The sequence below is a fragment of the Triturus cristatus genome, chromosome 12 (genome assembly GCF_964204655.1).
Source record: "Triturus cristatus chromosome 12, aTriCri1.1, whole genome shotgun sequence".
In the NCBI taxonomy this organism is placed as follows: Eukaryota; Metazoa; Chordata; class Amphibia; order Caudata; family Salamandridae; genus Triturus; species Triturus cristatus.
The window spans coordinates 723,610,638-723,635,294 of record NC_140595.1 but is presented as its reverse complement, the minus strand read 5'-3'; the positions used below and the strand labels follow the sequence as shown (position 1 = coordinate 723,635,294).

At 40.2% G+C, this 24,657-nt stretch overlaps 6 non-coding genes across 6 annotated transcripts; all 6 read right to left on the bottom strand.

Moving 5' to 3' along the window:
• Positions 1-3,030: 3,030 nt before the first annotated feature.
• On the bottom strand, positions 3,031-3,112 carry TRNAS-AGA (transfer RNA serine (anticodon AGA)). The gene has a single exon. It is a non-coding gene; the product is annotated as a tRNA-Ser (tRNA).
• A 3,940-nt stretch (positions 3,113-7,052) lies between these two features.
• Positions 7,053-7,134, bottom strand: TRNAS-AGA (transfer RNA serine (anticodon AGA)). Its single transcript has one exon. It is a non-coding gene; the product is annotated as a tRNA-Ser (tRNA).
• A 3,939-nt stretch (positions 7,135-11,073) lies between these two features.
• Positions 11,074-11,155, bottom strand: TRNAS-AGA (transfer RNA serine (anticodon AGA)). The gene has a single exon. It is a non-coding gene; the product is annotated as a tRNA-Ser (tRNA).
• A 3,940-nt stretch (positions 11,156-15,095) lies between these two features.
• TRNAS-AGA (transfer RNA serine (anticodon AGA)) lies at positions 15,096-15,177 on the bottom strand. The gene has a single exon. It is a non-coding gene; the product is annotated as a tRNA-Ser (tRNA).
• A 3,940-nt stretch (positions 15,178-19,117) lies between these two features.
• Positions 19,118-19,199, bottom strand: TRNAS-AGA (transfer RNA serine (anticodon AGA)). The gene has a single exon. It is a non-coding gene; the product is annotated as a tRNA-Ser (tRNA).
• A 3,940-nt stretch (positions 19,200-23,139) lies between these two features.
• TRNAS-AGA (transfer RNA serine (anticodon AGA)) lies at positions 23,140-23,221 on the bottom strand. The gene has a single exon. It is a non-coding gene; the product is annotated as a tRNA-Ser (tRNA).
• Positions 23,222-24,657: the final 1,436 nt, after the last annotated feature.

Genomic DNA, 24,657 nt, shown 5'->3' with positions numbered 1-24,657 from the left:
ACAGTTTATTGCAATAGGCAACACAATTTGAATCCCAATAATACATTGAGCTCAATGGGAATTTTAAGTTATATGCAATTAATTACTTTCAGGATTACTTTTCTAAATCCAGGACTGGATCCTAGATTCAGTCCTTGGACAGTTCTTGGAAACAAGTGAGTCAATTCGTTTTAGTTACTGTTGTGATTTTTAAGCAATATTTTGCTATTTTAAAAGTTGACACTTAGAAACTTTTGCTGATCAAATTACCAATGTTATCCTATGGAAGGAAATTCACTTAGCAGGTAAGTGGGGTTATGGTTACTTTTTCTAGGTCAGTGTTGGATCCTAGATCCAGCACTACTGTACCACCTGTAAGCAGTTGAGAAACTGCGTTTAAGTTATACAGGCGATTTTTAAGGAATATTTACATGTTTGCAAAATCGACCCTTAGAAGAAATTTCACAGAAAAACAGTCAATGGTTTCCTATGGAAGAAAATTCAAGTTACGGGTAAAGTACGTTCTCGTTACTTTTGTAATCCAGTGCTGGGCTCCTAGGCTCAGTACTGGGACATCTATCTAAAACAGGTAAACAATTACGTTTTCACAGTTGGTACGATTTTTAAAGAATATTTGTAAGTTTCAAAAATCGACACTTAGAAAATTTTCAGCAAAAAGCAGGCAATGATATCCCATGGAAGGAAATTCGAGTTACTGGTAAGTACGGTTAAAATTACTTTTCAGGGTCAGTACTGAGCTCCAAGATGCAGCACTGAGGTTTCTCCTGATAACAGGTGAGTAAATCAGAATTCGTTGTTCGGCTGATTTTAGATGAATATTTTAAAGTTCCAAAACTCCACACCACTTAGAAGAATTTCCAAGTGAAACCACTCAATGTTAGCCTATGGAAGAAAAGTGAGTTATCGGCTTTTAGGTAAGTACTCGACTGGCAGAGTTATGGTTCTGGGCATAGACTCAGGGGTCTCCCAGGGGAGTCCCAGCCTACTTGCCAAGCCTTAAACTCCCCTTTTATTACATATAATTTACACCTAAGGTAGGCCCTAGGTAGTCCTAGGTGCATGATGCTATGTAAGTAAAAAATAAGATATGTACTTTGGTGGTTCGCGTGTCCTGTAAGTACCAAACAGTCTATTTCATTTTTCACTACTGTCAGGTCTACCCCTCTCATAGGTTAGCTCTGTGTATTCCCCTATACTTTTTATTTGGTAATTCCATATCGGAGAGGAGTAGCTTTATTTATTTATTGAAAATCCTACTTACTGGTGAGGTTGGATTTAACTTTACTATTTTATAAATGCCACTTTTAGAGAGTGAACATTTCTCTGCACTTACTGCTCTATTTGCCTGAAACCTGGAGCCCAATACACATCTGGATTGGGCTGGGTGACAGCAACATTTGTGCCTTCCCTCTAGAGAGCCACAACACAGGTCACTCAACTGCACCTGGGGGGTGAGCTCCGCTCCCCCTCCACCCCCAATAGGTTCAAGAACGATAATTTATGTAAATAAATACATTATAGCTACAGCTTATAATCATGCAAGTTTAAATCATTTGTTGTTAGATGGTTTAAATATTTGAAAGGATCTGTTTTTAATAGACATTTTACAAAAACCACTGGTACATTTGCTAATTCTGTAAAATTAACACCCAACTGCAGTGACATTGCCAACCACAATGCCGTGACTCAGATTCGAACCAAGGTTGTTGCGGCCACATCGCAGAGTACTAACCACTATACGATCACGGCAAGCTACTTGGGCTCAACGACATACAGTGACATGGAGAATTTATAATTCGGAACACTCAGGGCTGTTCCTGTGATAGGCTGGATGTATTCATTGCTTCCTCATTCCTCATTCAGAGGCTGCGTCTCCTCAGTGGTTGATAGGCTGAAACCGTTTCCTGGCTGCCTGCTTGTGAAATGCCAGGAGTCAAAGATCACACATTACACTTGCGGACCTGTGATGGGACACCAATGCAGAGAAACCCACCTGGCACAGACCTTCTATTCTGTCTATTAGACCTGCATCTTCCCTGCACCTTTCAAGCCATTTGTATGTGAAGCAAGAAAGAGTTAGAGAGTGATCCATCTACACTTTTATAGGGAGGATGTCGCCGTGAGCTCCTCCCAGCTAATCACACGAACAGCAGAAAAGCAAGATAAATACACAGTTGAGGGGTGGGCTGCATGGTTATGTTTTTGAGTAAATATTGAAACTGACCTCAGTGGCTCATTAGCAGAGCTGCGGCTAATGACTGGTGCCAAATCATGATGAAGCAAGCACCATGGCTAGTAGGGGACCCACAACACGCTTTTCTTAGCTCACTGAATTAAAGTATAAACTTCCGCCGTGTGTGAGTGGTAAAGGCTTGTTAATATGGTTCCTTTTCCAATTCAAGTCTGACAACAAGAGGCAGGAACCACGTGGCTTCGGAAGCTCAGGAAAGTAGCCACCAACCACAGAGAAAGAGAGAACTGGCAGTATGAGAGGTGGAGAAAACAGAAGCGGGAGCAAGGAGCTCAAATGAGATTGATGGCGTTTAAATAGAGCGCGTAAAGGAACAGTTACACAGCTAAGAAATGGGAAAGACAGACTAGGGAAAAAAACACAGAAAGAGCCTGTAGATGAAATTCTCTTCCTGGGACAGCAGGTTAAGAGAAATTACACATGGGGAGGTTAAGCATGTAACACGGGGGAGAATAAAAAAGGAAATGCAGTTTTATGAAGTGTGTTTGCCAATCCAGCCAGCACTTTTGTTCTATTTCTCTCTTTGCGTCTTTTATTGGTAAAGTAACTTTCAAGTGCATGCGGAGGTATGAATGAGAGAGCAACGGTATAATAATTTGAAGCGTTTACACCAGTGCTAAAGTAGGAATGAGGTGTAGCTAAGACATGAAAGAGGTAGCGATAACAAATATGTGGAGAGGCAATAGTGACACAAAATTAAGCCACCTATTTATAAAACTGAAATGGAAGAAATACTAAAGGTTAACTTCTGAAATTGTAGCCGATAATAAAAAGATTCTCGTTGTTGGCAGGATTCGAACCTGCGCGGGGATACCCCAATGGATTTCTAGTCCATCGCCTTAACCACTCGGCCACAACAACTTGCTGTAAGCTGCCCACAAATATTTTGTTTGAAAGTTTTGAAGTTTTCCCACATCAAAGTACTGATATTCTGCAATGCGCTTTTTAAAAACAATGTTTTTTTCATCATGCACGTTCTGTCCTAAAAACAAAAATTGCATGAGTATATCTCTGGATCTGTAAAAGGATACGCTTGCATTCAAACTCTCTTGTGGCACTCAAGTTTTTTGGACCCTGTTGCACTCTGTTTTTGCGCTGCTTTTAGTCTACGACCCATATTACAGAAGTCAACCATCTCTGAGTATTTGGGACTCCTTTGTAAGTGCCTTATCTTTAATCCTTGAAAAGCTCTATAATAAAGGGGTCTGTCAAAGATTGCTTGAATGGAAGATAAAAGAAGGCCCACTTGTCTCACCAAATGCAGTAGAGAAACCTGATGTTTTACTCATGTTATCCTTAGTTCAGTTTTTGTTAGACCTGGCATCCTTAAGGTGGCCTACCAGCAACCTTTTTGCTTTTCACCTCACGTTTTGCTGTATCTTTATGTTGGCCTTAGGACTCTAATCACTTTATCACTACTGTGAGAAAGTGGCTCTGTATATACTGTTCCCAAATAGGTACAGTGTGCACAGAGTCCCCAGTCCCCAGAGGTTTGGCAGAGGCTAAAGCTAGATATAACCTTACTCTCTAAAGTGGTAGCTTGCCGAGCAGTAAAGCAGTATCAGAGTACAGTGTAAAACATTTGTTGTACACACTCAGTCAGCAAATGGTCTCACACACTCAAGAACTGAACTCTAGGCCATTGGTTTGCATAAAAAAGATATTGTTGTTTTATTTTAGAACCAACAATAGGTATCAAAATATACTTTCTCAGAATGAGATGCTTTAGTTAAATACTTTGCAATAGGCAATTGACTTTTGCAGGTCATAGTTACAGTTTATTGCAATAGGCAACACAATTTGAATCACAATAATTCATTGAGCTCAATGGGAATTTTAAGTTATATGCAATTAATTACTTTCAGGATTACTTTTCTAAATCCAGGACTGGATCCTAGATTCAGTCCTGGGACAGTTCTTGGAAACAAGTGAGTAAATTCGTTTTAGTTACTGTTGTGATTTTTAAGCAATATTTTGCTATTTTAAAAGTTGACACTTGGAAACTTTTGCTGATCAAATTACCAATGTTATCCTATGGAAGGAAATTCACTTAGCAGGTAAGTGGGGTTATGGTTACTTTTTCTAGGTCAGTGTTGGATCCTAGATCCAGCACTACTGTACCACCTGTAAGCAGTTGAGAAACTGCGTTTAAGTTATACAGGCGATTTTTAAGGAATATTTACATGTTTGCAAAATCGACACTTAGAAGAAATTTCACAGAAAAACAGTCAATGGTTTCCTATGGAGGAAAATTCAAGTTACGGGTAAAGTACGTTCTCGTTACTTTTGTAATCCAGTGCTGGGATCCTAGGCTCAGTACTGGGACATCTATCTAAAACAGGTAAACAATTACGTTTTCACAGTTAGTACGATTTTTAAAGAATATTTGTAAGTTTCAAAAATCGACACTTAGAACATTTTCAGCAAAAAGCAGGCAATGATATCCCATGGAAGGAAATTCGAGTTACTGGTAAGTACGGTTAAAATTACTTTTCAGGGGCAGTACTGAGCTCCAAGATGCAGCACTGAGGTCTCTCCTGATAACAGGTGAGTAAATCAGAATTCGTTGTTCGGCTGATTTTAGATGAATATTTTAAAGTTCCAAAACTCCACACCGCTTAGAAGAATTTCCAAGTGAAACCACTCAATGTTAGCCTATGGAAGAAAAGTGAGTTATCGGCTTTTAGGTAAGTACTCGACTGGCAGAGTTATGGTTCTGGGCATAGACTCAGGGGTATCCCAGGGGAGTCCCAGCCTACTTGCCAAGCCTTAAACTCCCCTTTTATTACATATAATTTACACCTAAGGTAGGCCCTAGGTAGTCCTAGGTGCATGATGCTATGTAAGTAAAAAATAAGATATGTACTTTGGTGGTTTGCGTGTCCTGTAAGTACCAAACAGTCTATTTCATTTTTCACTACTGTGAGGTCTACCCCTCTCATAGGTTAGCTCTGTGTATTCCCCTATACTTTTTATTTGGTAATTCCATATCGGAGAGGAGTAGCTTTATTTATTTATTGAAAATCCTACTTACTGGTGAGGTTGGATTTAACTTTACTATTTTAGAAATGCCACTTTTAGAGAGTGAACATTTCTCTGCACTTACTGCTCTATTTGCCTGAAACCTGGCCCCAATACACGTCTGGATTGGGCTGGGTGACAGCAAAATTTGTGCCTTCCCTCTAGAGAGCCACAACACAGGTCACTCAACTGCACCTGGGGGGTGAGCTCCGCTCCCCCTCCACCCCCAATAGGTTCAAGAACGATAATTTGTGTAAGTAAATACATTATAGCTACAGCTTATAATCATGCGAGTTTAAATCATTTGTTGTTAGATGGTTTAAATATTTGAAAGGATCTGTTTTTATTAGACATTTTACAAAAACCACTGGTACATTTGCTAATTCTGTAAAATTAACACCCAACTGCCGTGACATTGCCAACCACAATGCCGTGACTCGGATTCGAACCGAGGTTGCTGCGGCTTCAACGCAGAGTACTAACCACTATATGATCACGGCGAGCTACTTGGGCTCAACGACATACAGTGACATGGAGAATTTATAATTCGGAACACTCAGGGCTGTTCCTGTGATAGGCTGGATGTATTCATTGCTTCCTCATTCCTCATTCAGAGGCTGCGTCTCCTCAGTGGTTGATAGGCTGAAACCGTTTCCTGGCCGCCTGCTTGTGAAATGCCAGGAGTCAAAGATCACACATTACACTTGCGGACCTGTGATGGGACACCAATGTAGAGAAATCCACCTGGCACAGACCTTCTATTCTGTCTATTAGACCTGCATCTTCCCTGCACCTTTCAAGCCATTTGTATGTGAAGCAAGAAAGAGTTAGAGAGTGATCCATCTACACTTTTATAGGGAGGATGTCGCCGTGAGCTCCTCCCAGCTAATCACACGAACAGCAGAAAAGCAAGATAAATACACAGTTGAGGGGTGGGCTGCATGGTTATGTTTTTGAGTAAATATTGAAACTGACCTCAGTGGCTCATTAGCAGAGCTGCGGCTAATGACTGGTGCCAAATCATGATGAAGCAAGCACCATGGCTCGTAGGGGACCCACAACACGCTTTTCTTAGCTCACTTTATTAAAGTATAAACTTCCGCCGTGTGTGAGTGGTAAAGGCTTGTTAATATGGTTCCTTTTCCAATTCAAGTCTGACAACAAGAGGCAGGAACCACGTGGCTTCGGAAGCTCAGGAAAGTAGCCACCAACCACAGAGAAAGAGAGAACTGGCAGTATGAGAGGTGGAGAAAACAGAAGCGGGAGCAAGGAGCTCAAATTAGATTGATGGCGTTTAAATAGAGCGCGTAAAGGAACAGTTACACAGCTAAGAAATGGGAAATACAGACTAGGGAAAAAACACAGAAAGAGCCTGTAGATGAAATTCTCTTCCTGGGACAGCAGGTTAAGAGAAATTACACATGGAGAGGTTAAGCATGTAACACGGGGGAGAATAAAAAAGAAAATGCAGTTTTATGAAGTGTGTTTGCCAATCCAGCCAGCACTTTTGTTCTATTTCTCTCTTTGCGTCTTTTATTGGTAAAGTAACTTTCAAGTGCATGCGCAGGTATGAATGAGAGAGCAACGGTATAATAATTTGAAGCGTTTACACCAGTGCTAAAGTAGGAATGAGGTGTAGCAAAGACATGAAAGAGGTAGCGATAACAAATATGTGGAGAGGCAATAGTGACACAAAAATAAGCCACCTATTTATAAAACTGAAATGGAAGAAATACTAAAGGTTAACTTCTGAAATTGTAGCCGATAATAAAAAGATTCTTGTTGTTGGCAGTATTCGAACCTGCGCGGGGATACCCCAATGGATTTCTAGTCCATCGCCTTAACCACTCGGCCACAACAACTTACTGTAAGCTGCACACAAATATTTTGTTTGAAAGTTTTGAAGTTTTCCCACATCAAAGTACTGATATTCTGCAATGCTCTTTTTAAAAACAATGATTTTTTCATCATGCACGTTCTGTCCTAAAAAAAAAAATTCCATGAGTATATCTCTGGATCTGTAAAAGGATACGCTTGCATTCAAACTCTCTTGTGGCACTCAATTTTTTGGACCCTGTTGCACTCTGTTTTTGCGCTGCTTTTAGTCTACGACCCATATTACAGAAGTCAACCATCACTGAGTATTTGGGACTCCTTTGTAAGTGCCTTATCTTTAATCCTTGAAAAGCTCTATAATAAAGGGGTCTGTCAAAGATTGCTTGAATGGAAGATAAAAGAAGGCTCACTTGTCTCACCAAATGCAGTAGAGAAACCTGATGTTTTACTCATGTTATCCTTAGTTCATTTTTGTTAGACCTGGCATCCTTAAGGTGGCCTACCAGCAACCTTTTTGCTTTTCACCTCACGTTTTGCTGTATCTTTATGTTGGCCTTAGGACTCTAATCACTTTATCACTACTGTGAGAAAGTGGCTCTGTATATACTGTTCCCAAATAGGTACAGTGTGCACAGAGTCCCCAGTCCCCAGAGGTTTGGCAGAGGCTAAAGTTAGATATACCCTTACTCTCTAAAGTGGTAGCTTGCCGAGCAGTAAGGCAGTATCAGAGTACAGTGTAAAACATTTGTCTTACACACTCAGTCAGCAAATGGTCTCACACACTCAAGAACTGAACTCTAGGCCATTGGTTTGCATAAAAAAGATATTGTTGTTCTATTTTAGAACCAACAATAGGTATCAAAATATACTTTCTCAGAATGAGATGCTTTAGTTAAATACTTTGCAATAGGCAATTGACTTTTGCAGGTAATAGTTACAGTTTATTGCAATAGGCAACACAATTTGAATCCCAATAATACATTGAGCTCAATGGGAATTTTAAGTTATATGCAATTAATTACTTTCAGGATTACTTTTCTAAATCCAGGACTGGATCCTAGATTCAGTCCTTGGACAGTTCTTGGAAACAAGTGAGTCAATTCGTTTTAGTTACTGTTGTGATTTTTAAGCAATATTTTGCTATTTTAAAAGTTGACACTTAGAAACTTTTGCTGATCAAATTACCAATGTTATCCTATGGAAGGAAATTCACTTAGCAGGTAAGTGGGGTTATGGTTACTTTTTCTAGGTCAGTGTTGGATCCTAGATCCAGCACTACTGTACCACCTGTAAGCAGTTGAGAAACTGCGTTTAAGTTATACAGGCGATTTTTAAGGAATATTTACATGTTTGCAAAATCGACCCTTAGAAGAAATTTCACAGAAAAACAGTCAATGGTTTCCTATGGAAGAAAATTCAAGTTACGGGTAAAGTACGTTCTCGTTACTTTTGTAATCCAGTGCTGGGCTCCTAGGCTCAGTACTGGGACATCTATCTAAAACAGGTAAACAATTACGTTTTCACAGTTGGTACGATTTTTAAAGAATATTTGTAAGTTTCAAAAATCGACACTTAGAAAATTTTCAGCAAAAAGCAGGCAATGATATCCCATGGAAGGAAATTCGAGTTACTGGTAAGTACGGTTAAAATTACTTTTCAGGGTCAGTACTGAGCTCCAAGATGCAGCACTGAGGTTTCTCCTGATAACAGGTGAGTAAATCAGAATTCGTTGTTCGGCTGATTTTAGATTAATATTTTAAAGTTCCAAAACTCCACACCACTTAGAAGAATTTCCAAGTGAAACCACTCAATGTTAGCCTATGGAAGAAAAGTGAGTTATCGGCTTTTAGGTAAGTACTCGACTGGCAGAGTTATGGTTCTGGGCATAGACTCAGGGGTCTCCCAGGGGAGTCCCAGCCTACTTGCCAAGCCTTAAACTCCCCTTTTATTACATATAATTTACACCTAAGGTAGGCCCTAGGTAGTCCTAGGTGCATGATGCTATGTAAGTAAAAAATAAGATATGTACTTTGGTGGTTCGCGTGTCCTGTAAGTACCAAACAGTCTATTTCATTTTTCACTACTGTCAGGTCTACCCCTCTCATAGGTTAGCTCTGTGTATTCCCCTATACTTTTTATTTGGTAATTCCATATCGGAGAGGAGTAGCTTTATTTATTTATTGAAAATCCTACTTACTGGTGAGGTTGGATTTAACTTTACTATTTTATAAATGCCACTTTTAGAGAGTGAACATTTCTCTGCACTTACTGCTCTATTTGCCTGAAACCTGGAGCCCAATACACATCTGGATTGGGCTGGGTGACAGCAAAATTTGTGCCTTCCCTCTAGAGAGCCACAACACAGGTCACTCAACTGCACCTGGGGGGTGAGCTCCGCTCCCCCTCCACCCCCAATAGGTTCAAGAACGATAATTTATGTAAATAAATACATTATAGCTACAGCTTATAATCATGCAAGTTTAAATCATTTGTTGTTAGATGGTTTAAATATTTGAAAGGATCTGTTTTTAATAGACATTTTACAAAAACCACTGGTACATTTGCTAATTCTGTAAAATTAACACCCAACTGCAGTGACATTGCCAACCACAATGCCGTGACTCAGATTCGAACCAAGGTTGCTGCGGCCACATCGCAGAGTACTAACCACTATACGATCACGGCAAGCTACTTGGGCTCAACGACATACAGTGACATGGAGAATTTATAATTCGGAACACTCAGGGCTGTTCCTGTGATAGGCTGGATGTATTCATTGCTTCCTCATTCCTCATTCAGAGGCTGCGTCTCCTCAGTGGTTGATAGGCTGAAACCGTTTCCTGGCCGCCTGCTTGTGAAATGCCAGGAGTCAAAGATCACACATTACACTTGCGGACCTGTGATGGGACACCAATGTAGAGAAATCCACCTGGCACAGACCTTCTATTCTGTCTATTAGACCTGCATCTTCCCTGCACCTTTCAAGCCATTTGTATGTGAAGCAAGAAAGAGTTAGAGAGTGATCCATCTACACTTTTATAGGGAGGATGTCGCCGTGAGCTCCTCCCAGCTAATCACACGAACAGCAGAAAAGCAAGATAAATACACAGTTGAGGGGTGGGCTGCATGGTTATGTTTTTGAGTAAATATTGAAACTGACCTCAGTGGCTCATTAGCAGAGCTGCGGCTAATGACTGGTGCCAAATCATGATGAAGCAAGCACCATGGCTCGTAGGGGACCCACAACACGCTTTTCTTAGCTCACTTTATTAAAGTATAAACTTCCGCCGTGTGTGAGTGGTAAAGGCTTGTTAATATGGTTCCTTTTCCAATTCAAGTCTGACAACAAGAGGCAGGAACCACGTGGCTTCGGAAGCTCAGGAAAGTAGCCACCAACCACAGAGAAAGAGAGAACTGGCAGTATGAGAGGTGGAGAAAACAGAAGCGGGAGCAAGGAGCTCAAATTAGATTGATGGCGTTTAAATAGAGCGCGTAAAGGAACAGTTACACAGCTAAGAAATGGGAAATACAGACTAGGGAAAAAACACAGAAAGAGCCTGTAGATGAAATTCTCTTCCTGGGACAGCAGGTTAAGAGAAATTACACATGGAGAGGTTAAGCATGTAACACGGGGGAGAATAAAAAAGAAAATGCAGTTTTATGAAGTGTGTTTGCCAATCCAGCCAGCACTTTTGTTCTATTTCTCTCTTTGCGTCTTTTATTGGTAAAGTAACTTTCAAGTGCATGCGCAGGTATGAATGAGAGAGCAACGGTATAATAATTTGAAGCGTTTACACCAGTGCTAAAGTAGGAATGAGGTGTAGCAAAGACATGAAAGAGGTAGCGATAACAAATATGTGGAGAGGCAATAGTGACACAAAAATAAGCCACCTATTTATAAAACTGAAATGGAAGAAATACTAAAGGTTAACTTCTGAAATTGTAGCCGATAATAAAAAGATTCTTGTTGTTGGCAGTATTCGAACCTGCGCGGGGATACCCCAATGGATTTCTAGTCCATCGCCTTAACCACTCGGCCACAACAACTTACTGTAAGCTGCACACAAATATTTTGTTTGAAAGTTTTGAAGTTTTCCCACATCAAAGTACTGATATTCTGCAATGCTCTTTTTAAAAACAATGATTTTTTCATCATGCACGTTCTGTCCTAAAAAAAAAAATTCCATGAGTATATCTCTGGATCTGTAAAAGGATACGCTTGCATTCAAACTCTCTTGTGGCACTCAATTTTTTGGACCCTGTTGCACTCTGTTTTTGCGCTGCTTTTAGTCTACGACCCATATTACAGAAGTCAACCATCACTGAGTATTTGGGACTCCTTTGTAAGTGCCTTATCTTTAATCCTTGAAAAGCTCTATAATAAAGGGGTCTGTCAAAGATTGCTTGAATGGAAGATAAAAGAAGGCTCACTTGTCTCACCAAATGCAGTAGAGAAACCTGATGTTTTACTCATGTTATCCTTAGTTCATTTTTGTTAGACCTGGCATCCTTAAGGTGGCCTACCAGCAACCTTTTTGCTTTTCACCTCACGTTTTGCTGTATCTTTATGTTGGCCTTAGGACTCTAATCACTTTATCACTACTGTGAGAAAGTGGCTCTGTATATACTGTTCCCAAATAGGTACAGTGTGCACAGAGTCCCCAGTCCCCAGAGGTTTGGCAGAGGCTAAAGTTAGATATACCCTTACTCTCTAAAGTGGTAGCTTGCCGAGCAGTAAGGCAGTATCAGAGTACAGTGTAAAACATTTGTCTTACACACTCAGTCAGCAAATGGTCTCACACACTCAAGAACTGAACTCTAGGCCATTGGTTTGCATAAAAAAGATATTGTTGTTCTATTTTAGAACCAACAATAGGTATCAAAATATACTTTCTCAGAATGAGATGCTTTAGTTAAATACTTTGCAATAGGCAATTGACTTTTGCAGGTAATAGTTACAGTTTATTGCAATAGGCAACACAATTTGAATCCCAATAATACATTGAGCTCAATGGGAATTTTAAGTTATATGCAATTAATTACTTTCAGGATTACTTTTCTAAATCCAGGACTGGATCCTAGATTCAGTCCTTGGACAGTTCTTGGAAACAAGTGAGTCAATTCGTTTTAGTTACTGTTGTGATTTTTAAGCAATATTTTGCTATTTTAAAAGTTGACACTTAGAAACTTTTGCTGATCAAATTACCAATGTTATCCTATGGAAGGAAATTCACTTAGCAGGTAAGTGGGGTTATGGTTACTTTTTCTAGGTCAGTGTTGGATCCTAGATCCAGCACTACTGTACCACCTGTAAGCAGTTGAGAAACTGCGTTTAAGTTATACAGGCGATTTTTAAGGAATATTTACATGTTTGCAAAATCGACCCTTAGAAGAAATTTCACAGAAAAACAGTCAATGGTTTCCTATGGAAGAAAATTCAAGTTACGGGTAAAGTACGTTCTCGTTACTTTTGTAATCCAGTGCTGGGCTCCTAGGCTCAGTACTGGGACATCTATCTAAAACAGGTAAACAATTACGTTTTCACAGTTGGTACGATTTTTAAAGAATATTTGTAAGTTTCAAAAATCGACACTTAGAAAATTTTCAGCAAAAAGCAGGCAATGATATCCCATGGAAGGAAATTCGAGTTACTGGTAAGTACGGTTAAAATTACTTTTCAGGGTCAGTACTGAGCTCCAAGATGCAGCACTGAGGTTTCTCCTGATAACAGGTGAGTAAATCAGAATTCGTTGTTCGGCTGATTTTAGATTAATATTTTAAAGTTCCAAAACTCCACACCACTTAGAAGAATTTCCAAGTGAAACCACTCAATGTTAGCCTATGGAAGAAAAGTGAGTTATCGGCTTTTAGGTAAGTACTCGACTGGCAGAGTTATGGTTCTGGGCATAGACTCAGGGGTCTCCCAGGGGAGTCCCAGCCTACTTGCCAAGCCTTAAACTCCCCTTTTATTACATATAATTTACACCTAAGGTAGGCCCTAGGTAGTCCTAGGTGCATGATGCTATGTAAGTAAAAAATAAGATATGTACTTTGGTGGTTCGCGTGTCCTGTAAGTACCAAACAGTCTATTTCATTTTTCACTACTGTCAGGTCTACCCCTCTCATAGGTTAGCTCTGTGTATTCCCCTATACTTTTTATTTGGTAATTCCATATCGGAGAGGAGTAGCTTTATTTATTTATTGAAAATCCTACTTACTGGTGAGGTTGGATTTAACTTTACTATTTTATAAATGCCACTTTTAGAGAGTGAACATTTCTCTGCACTTACTGCTCTATTTGCCTGAAACCTGGAGCCCAATACACATCTGGATTGGGCTGGGTGACAGCAAAATTTGTGCCTTCCCTCTAGAGAGCCACAACACAGGTCACTCAACTGCACCTGGGGGGTGAGCTCCGCTCCCCCTCCACCCCCAATAGGTTCAAGAACGATAATTTATGTAAATAAATACATTATAGCTACAGCTTATAATCATGCAAGTTTAAATCATTTGTTGTTAGATGGTTTAAATATTTGAAAGGATCTGTTTTTAATAGACATTTTACAAAAACCACTGGTACATTTGCTAATTCTGTAAAATTAACACCCAACTGCAGTGACATTGCCAACCACAATGCCGTGACTCAGATTCGAACCAAGGTTGCTGCGGCCACATCGCAGAGTACTAACCACTATACGATCACGGCAAGCTACTTGGGCTCAATGACATACAGTGACATGGAGAATTTATAATTCGGAACACTCAGGGCTGTTCCTGTGATAGGCTGGATGTATTCATTGCTTCCTCATTCCTCATTCAGAGGCTGCGTCTCCTCAGTGGTTGATAGGCTGAAACCGTTTCCTGGCTGCCTGCTTGTGAAATGCCAGGAGTCAAAGATCACACATTACACTTGCGGACCTGTGATGGGACACCAATGCAGAGAAACCCACCTGGCACAGACCTTCTATTCTGTCTATTAGACCTGCATCTTCCCTGCACCTTTCAAGCCATTTGTATGTGAAGCAAGAAAGAGTTAGAGAGTGATCCATCTACACTTTTATAGGGAGGATGTCGCCGTGAGCTCCTCCCAGCTAATCACACGAACAGCAGAAAAGCAAGATAAATACACAGTTGAGGGGTGGGCTGCATGGGTATGTTTTTGAGTAAATATTGAAACTGACCTCAGTGGCTCATTAGCAGAGCTGCGGCTAATGACTGGTGCCAAATCATGATGAAGCAAGCACCATGGCTCGTAGGGGACCCACAACACGCTTTTCTTAGCTCACTGAATTAAAGTATAAACTTCCGCCGTGTGTGAGTGGTAAAGGCTTGTTAATATGGTTCCTTTTCCAATTCAAGTCTGACAACAAGAGGCAGGAACCACGTGGCTTCGGAAGCTCAGGAAAGTAGCCACCAACCACAGAGAAAGAGAGAACTGGCAGTATGAGAGGTGGAGAAAACAGAAGCGGGAGCAAGGAGCTCAAATGAGATTGATGGCGTTTAAATAGAGCGCGTAAAGGAACAGTTACACAGCTAAGAAATGGGAAAGACAGACTAGGGAAAAAAACACAGAAAGAGCCTGTAGATGAAATTCTCTTCCTGGGACAGCAGGTTAAGAGAAATTACACATGGGGAGGTTAAGCATGTAACACGGGGGAGAATAAAAAAGAAAATGCAGTTTTATGAAGTGTGTTTGCCAATCCAGCCAGCACTTTTGTTCTATTTCTCTCTTTGCGTCTTTTATTGGTAAAGTAACTTTCAAGTGCATGTGCAGGTATGAATGAGAGAGCAACGGTATAATAATTTGAAGCGTTTACACCAGTGCTAAAGTAGGAATGAGGTGTAGCTAAGACATGAAAGAGGTAGCGATAACAAATATGTGGAGAGGCAATAGTGACACAAAAATAAGCCACCTATTTATAAAACTGAAATGGAAGAAATACTAAAGGTTAACTTCTGAAATTGTAGCCGATAATAAAAAGAATCTCGTTGTTGGCAGGATTCGAACCTGCGCGGGGATACCCCAATGGATTTCTAGTCCATCGCCTTAACCACTCGGCCACAACAACTTGCTGTAAGCTGTCTACAAATATTTTGTTTGAAAGTTTTGAAGTTTTCCCACATCAAAGTACTGATATTCTGCAATGCGCTTTTTAAAAACAATGTTTTTTCATCATGCACGTTCTGTCCTAACCACAAAAATTGCATGAGTATATCTCTGGATCTGTAAAAGGATACGCTTGCATTCAAACTCTCTTGTGGCACTCAAGTTTTTTGGACCCTGTTGCACTCTGTTTTTGCGCTGCTTTTAGTCTACGACCCATATTACAGAAGTCAACCATCTCTGAGTATTTGGGACTCCTTTGTAAGTGCCTTATCTTTAATCCTTGAAAAGCTCTATAATAAAGGGGTCTGTCAAAGATTGCTTGAATGGAAGATGAAAGAAGGCCCACTTGTCTCACCAAATGCAGTAGAGAAACCTGATGTTTTACTCATGTTATCCTTAGTTCAGTTTTTGTTAGACCTGGCATCCTTAAGGTGGCCTACCAGCAACCTTTTTGCTTTTCACCTCACGTTTTGCTGTATCTTTATGTTGGCCTTAGGACTCTAATCACTTTATCACTACTGTGAGAAAGTAGCTCTGTATATACTGTTCCCAAATAGGTACAGTGTGCACAGAGTCCCCAGTCCCCAGAGGTTTGGCAGAGGCTAAAGCTAGATATAACCTTACTCTCTAAAGTGGTAGCTTGCCGAGCAGTAAGGCAGTATCAGAGTACAGTGTAAAACATTTGTTGTACACACTCAGTCAGCAAATGGTCTCACACACTCAAGAACTGAACTCTAGGCCATTGGTTTGCATACAAAAGATATTGTTGTTTTATTTTAGAACCAACAATAGGTATCAAAATATACTTTCTCAGAATGAGATGCTTTAGTTAAATACTTTGCAATAGGCAATTGACTTTTGCAGGTCATAGTTACAGTTTATTGCAATAGGCAACACAATTTGAATCACAATAATACATTGAGCTCAATGGGAATTTTAAGTTATATGCAAATAATTACTTTCAGGATTACTTTTCTAAATCCAGGACTGGATCCTAGATTCAGTCCTGGGACAGTTCTTGGAAACAAGTGAGTAAATTCGTTTTAGTTACTGTTGTGATTTTTAAGCAATATTTTGCTATTTTAAAAGTTGACACTTGGAAACTTTTGCTGATCAAATTACCAATGGTATCCTATGGAAGGAAATTCACTTAGCAGGTAAGTGGGGTTATGGTTACTTTTTCTAGGTCAGTGTTGGATCCTAGATCCAGCACTACTGTACCACCTGTAAGCAGTTGAGAAACTGCGTTTAAGTTATACAGGCGATTTTTAAGGAATATTTACATGTTTGCAAAATCGACACTTAGAAGAAATTTCACAGAAAAACAGTCAATGGTTTCCTATGGAAGAAAATTCAAGTTACGGGTAAAGTACGTTCTCGTTACTTTTGTAATCCAGTGCTGGGCTCCTAGGCTCAGTACTGGGACATCTATCTAAAACAGGTAAACAATTACGTTTTCACAGTTGGTACGATTTTTAAAGTATATTTGTAAGTTTCAAAAATCGACACTTAGAAAATTTTCAGCAAAAAGCAGGCAATGATATCCCATGGAAGGAAATTCGAGTTACTGGTAAGTACGGTTAAAATTACTTTTCAGGGGCAGTACTGAGCTCCAAGATGCAGCACTGAGGTCTCTCCTGATAACAGGTGAGTAAATCAGAATTTGTTGTTCGGCTGATTTTAGATGAATATTTTAAAGTTCCAAAACTCCACACCGCTTAGAAGAATTTCCAAGTGAAACCTCTCAATGTTAGCCTATGGAAGAAAAGTGAGTTATCGGCTTTTAGGTAAGTACTCGACTGGCAGAGTTATGGTTCTGGGCATAGACTCAGGGGTATCCCAGGGGAGTCCCAGCCTACTTGCCAAGCCTTAAACTCCCCTTTTATTACATATAATTTACACCTAAGGTAGGCCCTAGGTAGTCCTAGGTGCATGATGCTATGTAAGTAAAAAATAAGATATGTACTTTGGTGGTTTGCGTGTCCTGTAAGTACCAAACAGTCTATTTCATTTTTCACTACTGTGAGGTCTACCCCTCTCATAGGTTAGCTCTGTGTATTCCCCTATACTTTTTATTTGGTAATTCCATATCGGAGAGGAGTAGCTTTATTTATTTATTGAAAATCCTACTTACTGGTGAGGTTGGATTTAACTTTACTATTTTAGAAATGCCACTTTTAGAGAGTGAACATTTCTCTGCACTTACTGCTCTATTTGCCTGAAACCTGGCCCCAATACACGTCTGGATTGGGCTGGGTGACAGCAAAATTTGTGCCTTCCCTCTAGAGAGCCACAACACAGGTCACTCAACTGCACCTGGGGGGTGAGCTCCGCTCCCCCTCCACCCCCAATAGGTTCAAGAACGATAATTTATGTAAGTAAATACATTATAGCTACAGCTTATAATCATGCGAGTTTAAATCATTTGTTGTTAGATGGTTTAAATATTTGAAAGGATCTGTTTTTAATAGACATTTTACAAAAACCACTGGTACATTTGCTAATTCTGTAAAATTAACACCGAACTGCCGTGACATTGCCAACCACAATGCCGTGACTCGGATTCGAACCGAGGTTGCAGCAGCCACAACGCAGAGTACTAACCACTATACGATCACTGCGAGCTACTTGGGCTCAATGACGTACAGTGAAATGGAGAATTTATAATTCGGAACACTCAGGGCTGTTCATGTGATAGGCTGGATGTATTCATTGCTTCCTCATTCCTCATTCAGAGGCTGCGTCTCCTCAGTGGTTGATAGGCTGAAACCGTTTCCTGGCTGCCTGCTTGTGAAATGCCAGGAGTCAAAGATCACACATTACACTTGCGGACCTGTGATGGGACACCAATGCAGAGAAACCCACCTGGCACAGACCTTCTATTCTGTCTATTAGACCTGCATCTTCCCTGCACCTTTCAAGCCATTTGTATGTGAAGCAAGAAAGAGTTAGAGAGTGATCCATCTACACTTTTATAGGGAGGATGTCGCCGTGAGCTCCTCCCAGCTAATCACACGAACAGCAGAAAAGCAAGATAAATACACAGTTGAGGGGTGGGCTGCATGGGTATGTTTTTGAGTAAATATTGAAACTGACCTCAGTGGCTCATTAGCAGAGCTGCGGCTAATGACTGGTGCCAAATCATGATGAAGCAAGCACCATGGCTCGTAGGGGACCCACAACACGCTTTTCTTAGCTCACTGAATTAAAGTATAAACTTCCGCCGTGTGTGAGTGGTAAAGGCTTGTTAATATGGTTCCTTTTCCAATTCAAGTCTGACAACAAGAGGCAGGAACCACGTGGCTTCGGAAGCTCAGGAAAGTAGCCACCAACCACAGAGAAAGAGAGAACTGGCAGTATGAGAGGTGGAGAAAACAGAAGCGGGAGCAAGGAGCTCAAATGAGATTGATGGCGTTTAAATAGAGCGCGTAAAGGAACAGTTACACAGCTAAGAAATGGGAAAGACAGACTAGGGAAAAAAACACAGAAAGAGCCTGTAGATGAAATTCTCTTCCTGGGACAGCAGGTTAAGAGAAATTACACATGGGGAGGTTAAGCATGTAACACGGGGGAGAATAAAAAAGAAAATGCAGTTTTATGAAGTGTGTTTGCCAATCCAGCCAGCACTTTTGTTCTATTTCTCTCTTTGCGTCTTTTATTGGTAAAGTAACTTTCAAGTGCATGTGCAGGTATGAATGAGAGAGCAACGGTATAATAATTTGAAGCGTTTACACCAGTGCTAAAGTAGGAATGAGGTGTAGCTAAGACATGAAAGAGGTAGCGATAACAAATATGTGGAGAGGCAATAGTGACACAAAAATAAGCCACCTATTTATAAAACTGAAATGGAAGAAATACTAAAGGTTAACTTCTGAAATTGTAGCCGATAATAAAAAGAATCTCGTTGTTGGCAGGATTCGAACCTGCGCAGGGATACCCCAATGGATTTCTAGTCCATCGCCTTAACCACTCGGCCACAACAACTTGCTGTAAGCTGCCTACAAATATTTTGTTTGAAAGTTTTGAAGTTTTCCCACATCAAAGTACTGATATTCTGCAATGCGCTTTTTAAAAACAATGTTTTTTCATCATGCACGTTCTGTCCTAACCACAAAAATTGCATGAGTATATCTCTGGATCTGTAAAAGGATACGCTTGCATTCAAACTCTCTTGTGGCACTCAAGTTTTTTGGACCCTGTTGCACTCTGTTTTTGCGCTGCTTTTAGTCTACGACCCATATTACAGAAGTCAACCATCTCTGAGTATTTGGGACTCCTTTGTAAGTGCCTTATCTTTAATCCTTGAAAAGCTCTATAATAAAGGGGTCTGTCAAAGATTGCTTGAATGGAAGATGAAAGAAGGCCCACTTGTCTCACCAAATGCAGGAGAGAAACCTGATGTTTTACTCATGTTATCCTTAGTTCAGTTTTTGTTAGACCTGGCATCCTTAAGGTGGCCTACCAGCAACCTTTTTGCTTTTCACCTCACGTTTTGCTGTATCTTTATGTTGGCCTTAGGACTCTAATCACTTTATCACTACTGTGAGAAAGTAGCTCTGTATATACTGTTCCCAAATAGGTACAGTGTGCACAGAGTCCCCAGTCCCCAGAGGTTTGGCAGAGGCTAAAGCTAGATATAACCTTACTCTCTAAAGTGGTAGCTTGCCGAGCAGTAAGGCAGTATCAGAGTACAGTGTAAAACATTTGTTGTACACACTCAGTCAGCAAATGGTCTCACACACTCAAGAACTGAACTCTAGGCCATTGGTTTGCATACAAAAGATATTGTTGTTTTATTTTAGAACCAACAATAGGTATCAAAATATACTTTCTCAGAATGAGATGCTTTAGTTAAATACTTTGCAATAGGCAATTGACTTTTGCAGGTCATAGTTACAGTTTATTGCAATAGGCAACACAATTTGAATCACAATAATACATTGAGCTCAATGGGAATTTTAAGTTATATGCAAATAATTACTTTCAGGATTACTTTTCTAAATCCAGGACTGGATCCTAGATTCAGTCCTGGGACAGTTCTTGGAAACAAGTGAGTAAATTCGTTTTAGTTACTGTTGTGATTTTTAAGCAATATTTTGCTATTTTAAAAGTTGACACTTGGAAACTTTTGCTGATCAAATTACCAATGGTATCCTATGGAAGGAAATTCACTTAGCAGGTAAGTGGGGTTATGGTTACTTTTTCTAGGTCAGTGTTGGATCCTAGATCCAGCACTACTGTACCACCTGTAAGCAGTTGAGAAACTGCGTTTAAGTTATACAGGCGATTTTTAAGGAATATTTACATGTTTGCAAAATCGACACTTAGAAGAAATTTCACAGAAAAACAGTCAATGGTTTCCTATGGAAGAAAATTCAAGTTACGGGTAAAGTACGTTCTCGTTACTTTTGTAATCCAGTGCTGGGCTCCTAGGCTCAGTACTGGGACATCTATCTAAAACAGGTAAACAATTACGTTTTCACAGTTGGTACGATTTTTAAAGTATATTTGTAAGTTTCAAAAATCGACACTTAGAAAATTTTCAGCAAAAAGCAGGCAATGATATCCCATGGAAGGAAATTCGAGTTACTGGTAAGTACGGTTAAAATTACTTTTCAGGGGCAGTACTGAGCTCCAAGATGCAGCACTGAGGTCTCTCCTGATAACAGGTGAGTAAATCAGAATTCGTTGTTCGGCTGATTTTAGATGAATATTTTAAAGTTCCAAAACTCCACACCGCTTAGAAGAATTTCCAAGTGAAACCTCTCAATGTTAGCCTATGGAAGAAAAGTGAGTTATCGGCTTTTAGGTAAGTACTCGACTGGCAGAGTTATGGTTCTGGGCATAGACTCAGGGGTATCCCAGGGGAGTCCCAGCCTACTTGCCAAGCCTTAAACTCCCCTTTTATTACATATAATTTACACCTAAGGTAGGCCCTAGGTAGTCCTAGGTGCATGATGCTATGTAAGTAAAAAATAAGATATGTACTTTGGTGGTTTGCGTGTCCTGTAAGTACCAAACAGTCTATTTCATTTTTCACTACTGTGAGGTCTACCCCTCTCATAGGTTAGCTCTGTGTATTCCCCTATACTTTTTATTTGGAAATTCCATATCGGAGAGGAGTAGCTTTATTTATTTATTGAAAATCCTACTTACTGGTGAGGTTGGATTTAACTTTACTATTTTAGAAATGCCACTTTTAGAGAGTGAACATTTCTCTGCACTTACTGCTCTATTTGCCTGAAACCTGGCCCCAATACACGTCTGGATTGGGCTGGGTGACAGCAAAATTTGTGCCTTCCCTCTAGAGAGCCACAACACAGGTCACTCAACTGCACCTGGGGGGTGAGCTCCGCTCCCCCTCCACCCCCAATAGGTTCAAGAACGATAATTTATGTAAGTAAATACATTATAGCTACAGCTTATAATCATGCGAGTTTAAATCATTTGTTGTTAGATGGTTTAAATATTTGAAAGGATCTGTTTTTAATAGACATTTTACAAAAACCACTGGTACATTTGCTAATTCTGTAAAATTAACACCGAACTGCCGTGACATTGCCAACCACAATGCCGTGACTCGGATTCGAACCGAGGTTGCAGCAGCCACAACGCAGAGTACTAACCACTATACGATCACTGCGAGCTACTTGGGCTCAATGACGTACAGTGAAATGGAGAATTTATAATTCGGAACACTCAGGGCTGTTCCTGTGATAGGCTGGATGTATTCATTGCTTCCTCATTCCTCATTCAGAGGCTGCGTCTCCTCAGTGGTTGATAGGCTGTAACCGTTTCCTGGCCGCCTGCTTGTGAAATGCCAGGAGTCAAAGATCACACATTACACTTGCTGACCTGTGATGGGACACCAATGCAGAGAAACCCACCTGGCACAGACCTTCTATTCTGTCTATTAGACCTGCATCTTCCCTGCACCTTTCAAGCCATTTGTATGTGAAGCAAGAAAGAGTTAGAGAGTGATCCATCTACACTTTTATAGGGAGGATGTCGCCGTGAGCTCCTCCCAGCTAATCACACGAACAGCAGAAAAGCAAGATAAATACACAGTTGAGGGGTGGGCTGCATGGTTATGTTTTTGAGTAACTATTGAAACTGACCTCAGTGGCTCATTAGCAGAGCTGCGGCTAATGACTGGTGCCAAATCATGATGAAGCAAGCACCATGGCTCGTAGGGGACCCACAACACGCTTTTCTTAGCTCACTGAATTAAAGTATAAACTTCCGCCGTGTGTGAGTGGTAAAGGCTTGTTAATATGGTTCCTTTTCCAATTCAAGTCTGACAACAAGAGGCAGGAACCACGTGGCTTCGGAAGCTCAGGAAAGTAGCCACCAACCACAGAGAAAGAGAGAACTGGCAGTATGAGAGGTGGAGAAAACAGAAGCGGGAGCAAGGAGCTCAAATGAGATTGATGGCGTTTAAATAGAGCGCGTAAAGGAACAGTTACACAGCTAAGAAATGGGAAAGACAGACTAGGGAAAAAAACACAGAAAGAGCCTGTAGATGAAATTCTCTTCCTGGGACAGCAGGTTAAGAGAAATTACACATGGGGAGGTTAAGCATGTAACACGGGGGAGAATAAAAAAGAAAATGCAGTTTTATGAAGTGTGTTTGCCAATCCAGCCAGCACTTTTGTTCTATTTCTCTCTTTGCGTCTTTTATTGGTAAAGTAACTTTCAAGTGCATGCGGAGGTATGAATGAGAGAGCAACGGTATAATAATTTGAAGCGTTTACACCAGTGCTAAAGTAGGAATGAGGTGTAGCTAAGACATGAAAGAGGTAGCGATAACAAATATGTGGAGAGGCAATAGTGACACAAAATTAAGCCACCTATTTATAAAACTGAAATGGAAGAAATACTAAAGGTTAACTTCTGAAATTGTAGCCGATAATAAAAAGATTCTCGTTGTTGGCAGGATTCGAACCTGCGCGGGGATACCCCAATGGATTTCTAGTCCATCGCCTTAACCACTCGGCCACAACAACTTGCTGTAAGCTGCCCACAAATATTTTGTTTGAAAGTTTTGAAGTTTTCCCACATCAAAGTACTGATATTCTGCAATGCGCTTTTTAAAAACAATGTTTTTTTCATCATGCACGTTCTGTCCTAAAAACAAAAATTGCATGAGTATATCTCTGGATCTGTAAAAGGATACGCTTGCATTCAAACTCTCTTGTGGCACTCAAGTTTTTTGGACCCTGTTGCACTCTGTTTTTGCGCTGCTTTTAGTCTACGACCCATATTACAGAAGTCAACCATCTCTGAGTATTTGGGACTCCTTTGTAAGTGCCTTATCTTTAATCCTTGAAAAGCTCTATAATAAAGGGGTCTGTCAAAGATTGCTTGAATGGAAGATAAAAGAAGGCCCACTTGTCTCACCAAATGCAGTAGAGAAACCTGATGTTTTACTCATGTTATCCTTAGTTCAGTTTTTGTTAGACCTGGCATCCTTAAGGTGGCCTACCAGCAACCTTTTTGCTTTTCACCTCACGTTTTGCTGTATCTTTATGTTGGCCTTAGGACTCTAATCACTTTATCACTACTGTGAGAAAGTGGCTCTGTATATACTGTTCCCAAATAGGTACAGTGTGCACAGAGTCCCCAGTCCCCAGAGGTTTGGCAGAGGCTAAAGCTAGATATAACCTTACTCTCTAAAGTGGTAGCTTGCCGAGCAGTAAGGCAGTATCAGAGTACAGTGTAAAACATTTGTTGTACACACTCAGTCAGCAAATGGTCTCACACACTCAAGAACTGAACTCTAGGCCATTGGTTTGCATAAAAAAGATATTGTTGTTTTATTTTAGAACCAACAATAGGTATCAAAATATACTTTCTCAGAATGAGATGCTTTAGTTAAATACTTTGCAATAGGCAATTGACTTTTGCAGGTCATAGTTACAGTTTATTGCAATAGGCAACACAATTTGAATCACAATAATTCATTGAGCTCAATGGGAATTTTAAGTTATATGCAATTAATTACTTTCAGGATTACTTTTCTAAATCCAGGACTGGATCCTAGATTCAGTCCTGGGACAGTTCTTGGAAACAAGTGAGTAAATTCGTTTTAGTTACTGTTGTGATTTTTAAGCAATATTTTGCTATTTTAAAAGTTGACACTTGGAAACTTTTGCTGATCAAATTACCAATGTTATCCTATGGAAGGAAATTCACTTAGCAGGTAAGTGGGGTTATGGTTACTTTTTCTAGGTCAGTGTTGGATCCTAGATCCAGCACTACTGTACCACCTGTAAGCAGTTGAGAAACTGCGTTTAAGTTATACAGGCGATTTTTAAGGAATATTTACATGTTTGCAAAATCGACACTTAGAAGAAATTTCACAGAAAAACAGTCAATGGTTTCCTATGGAGGAAAATTCAAGTTACGGGTAAAGTACGTTCTCGTTACTTTTGTAATCCAG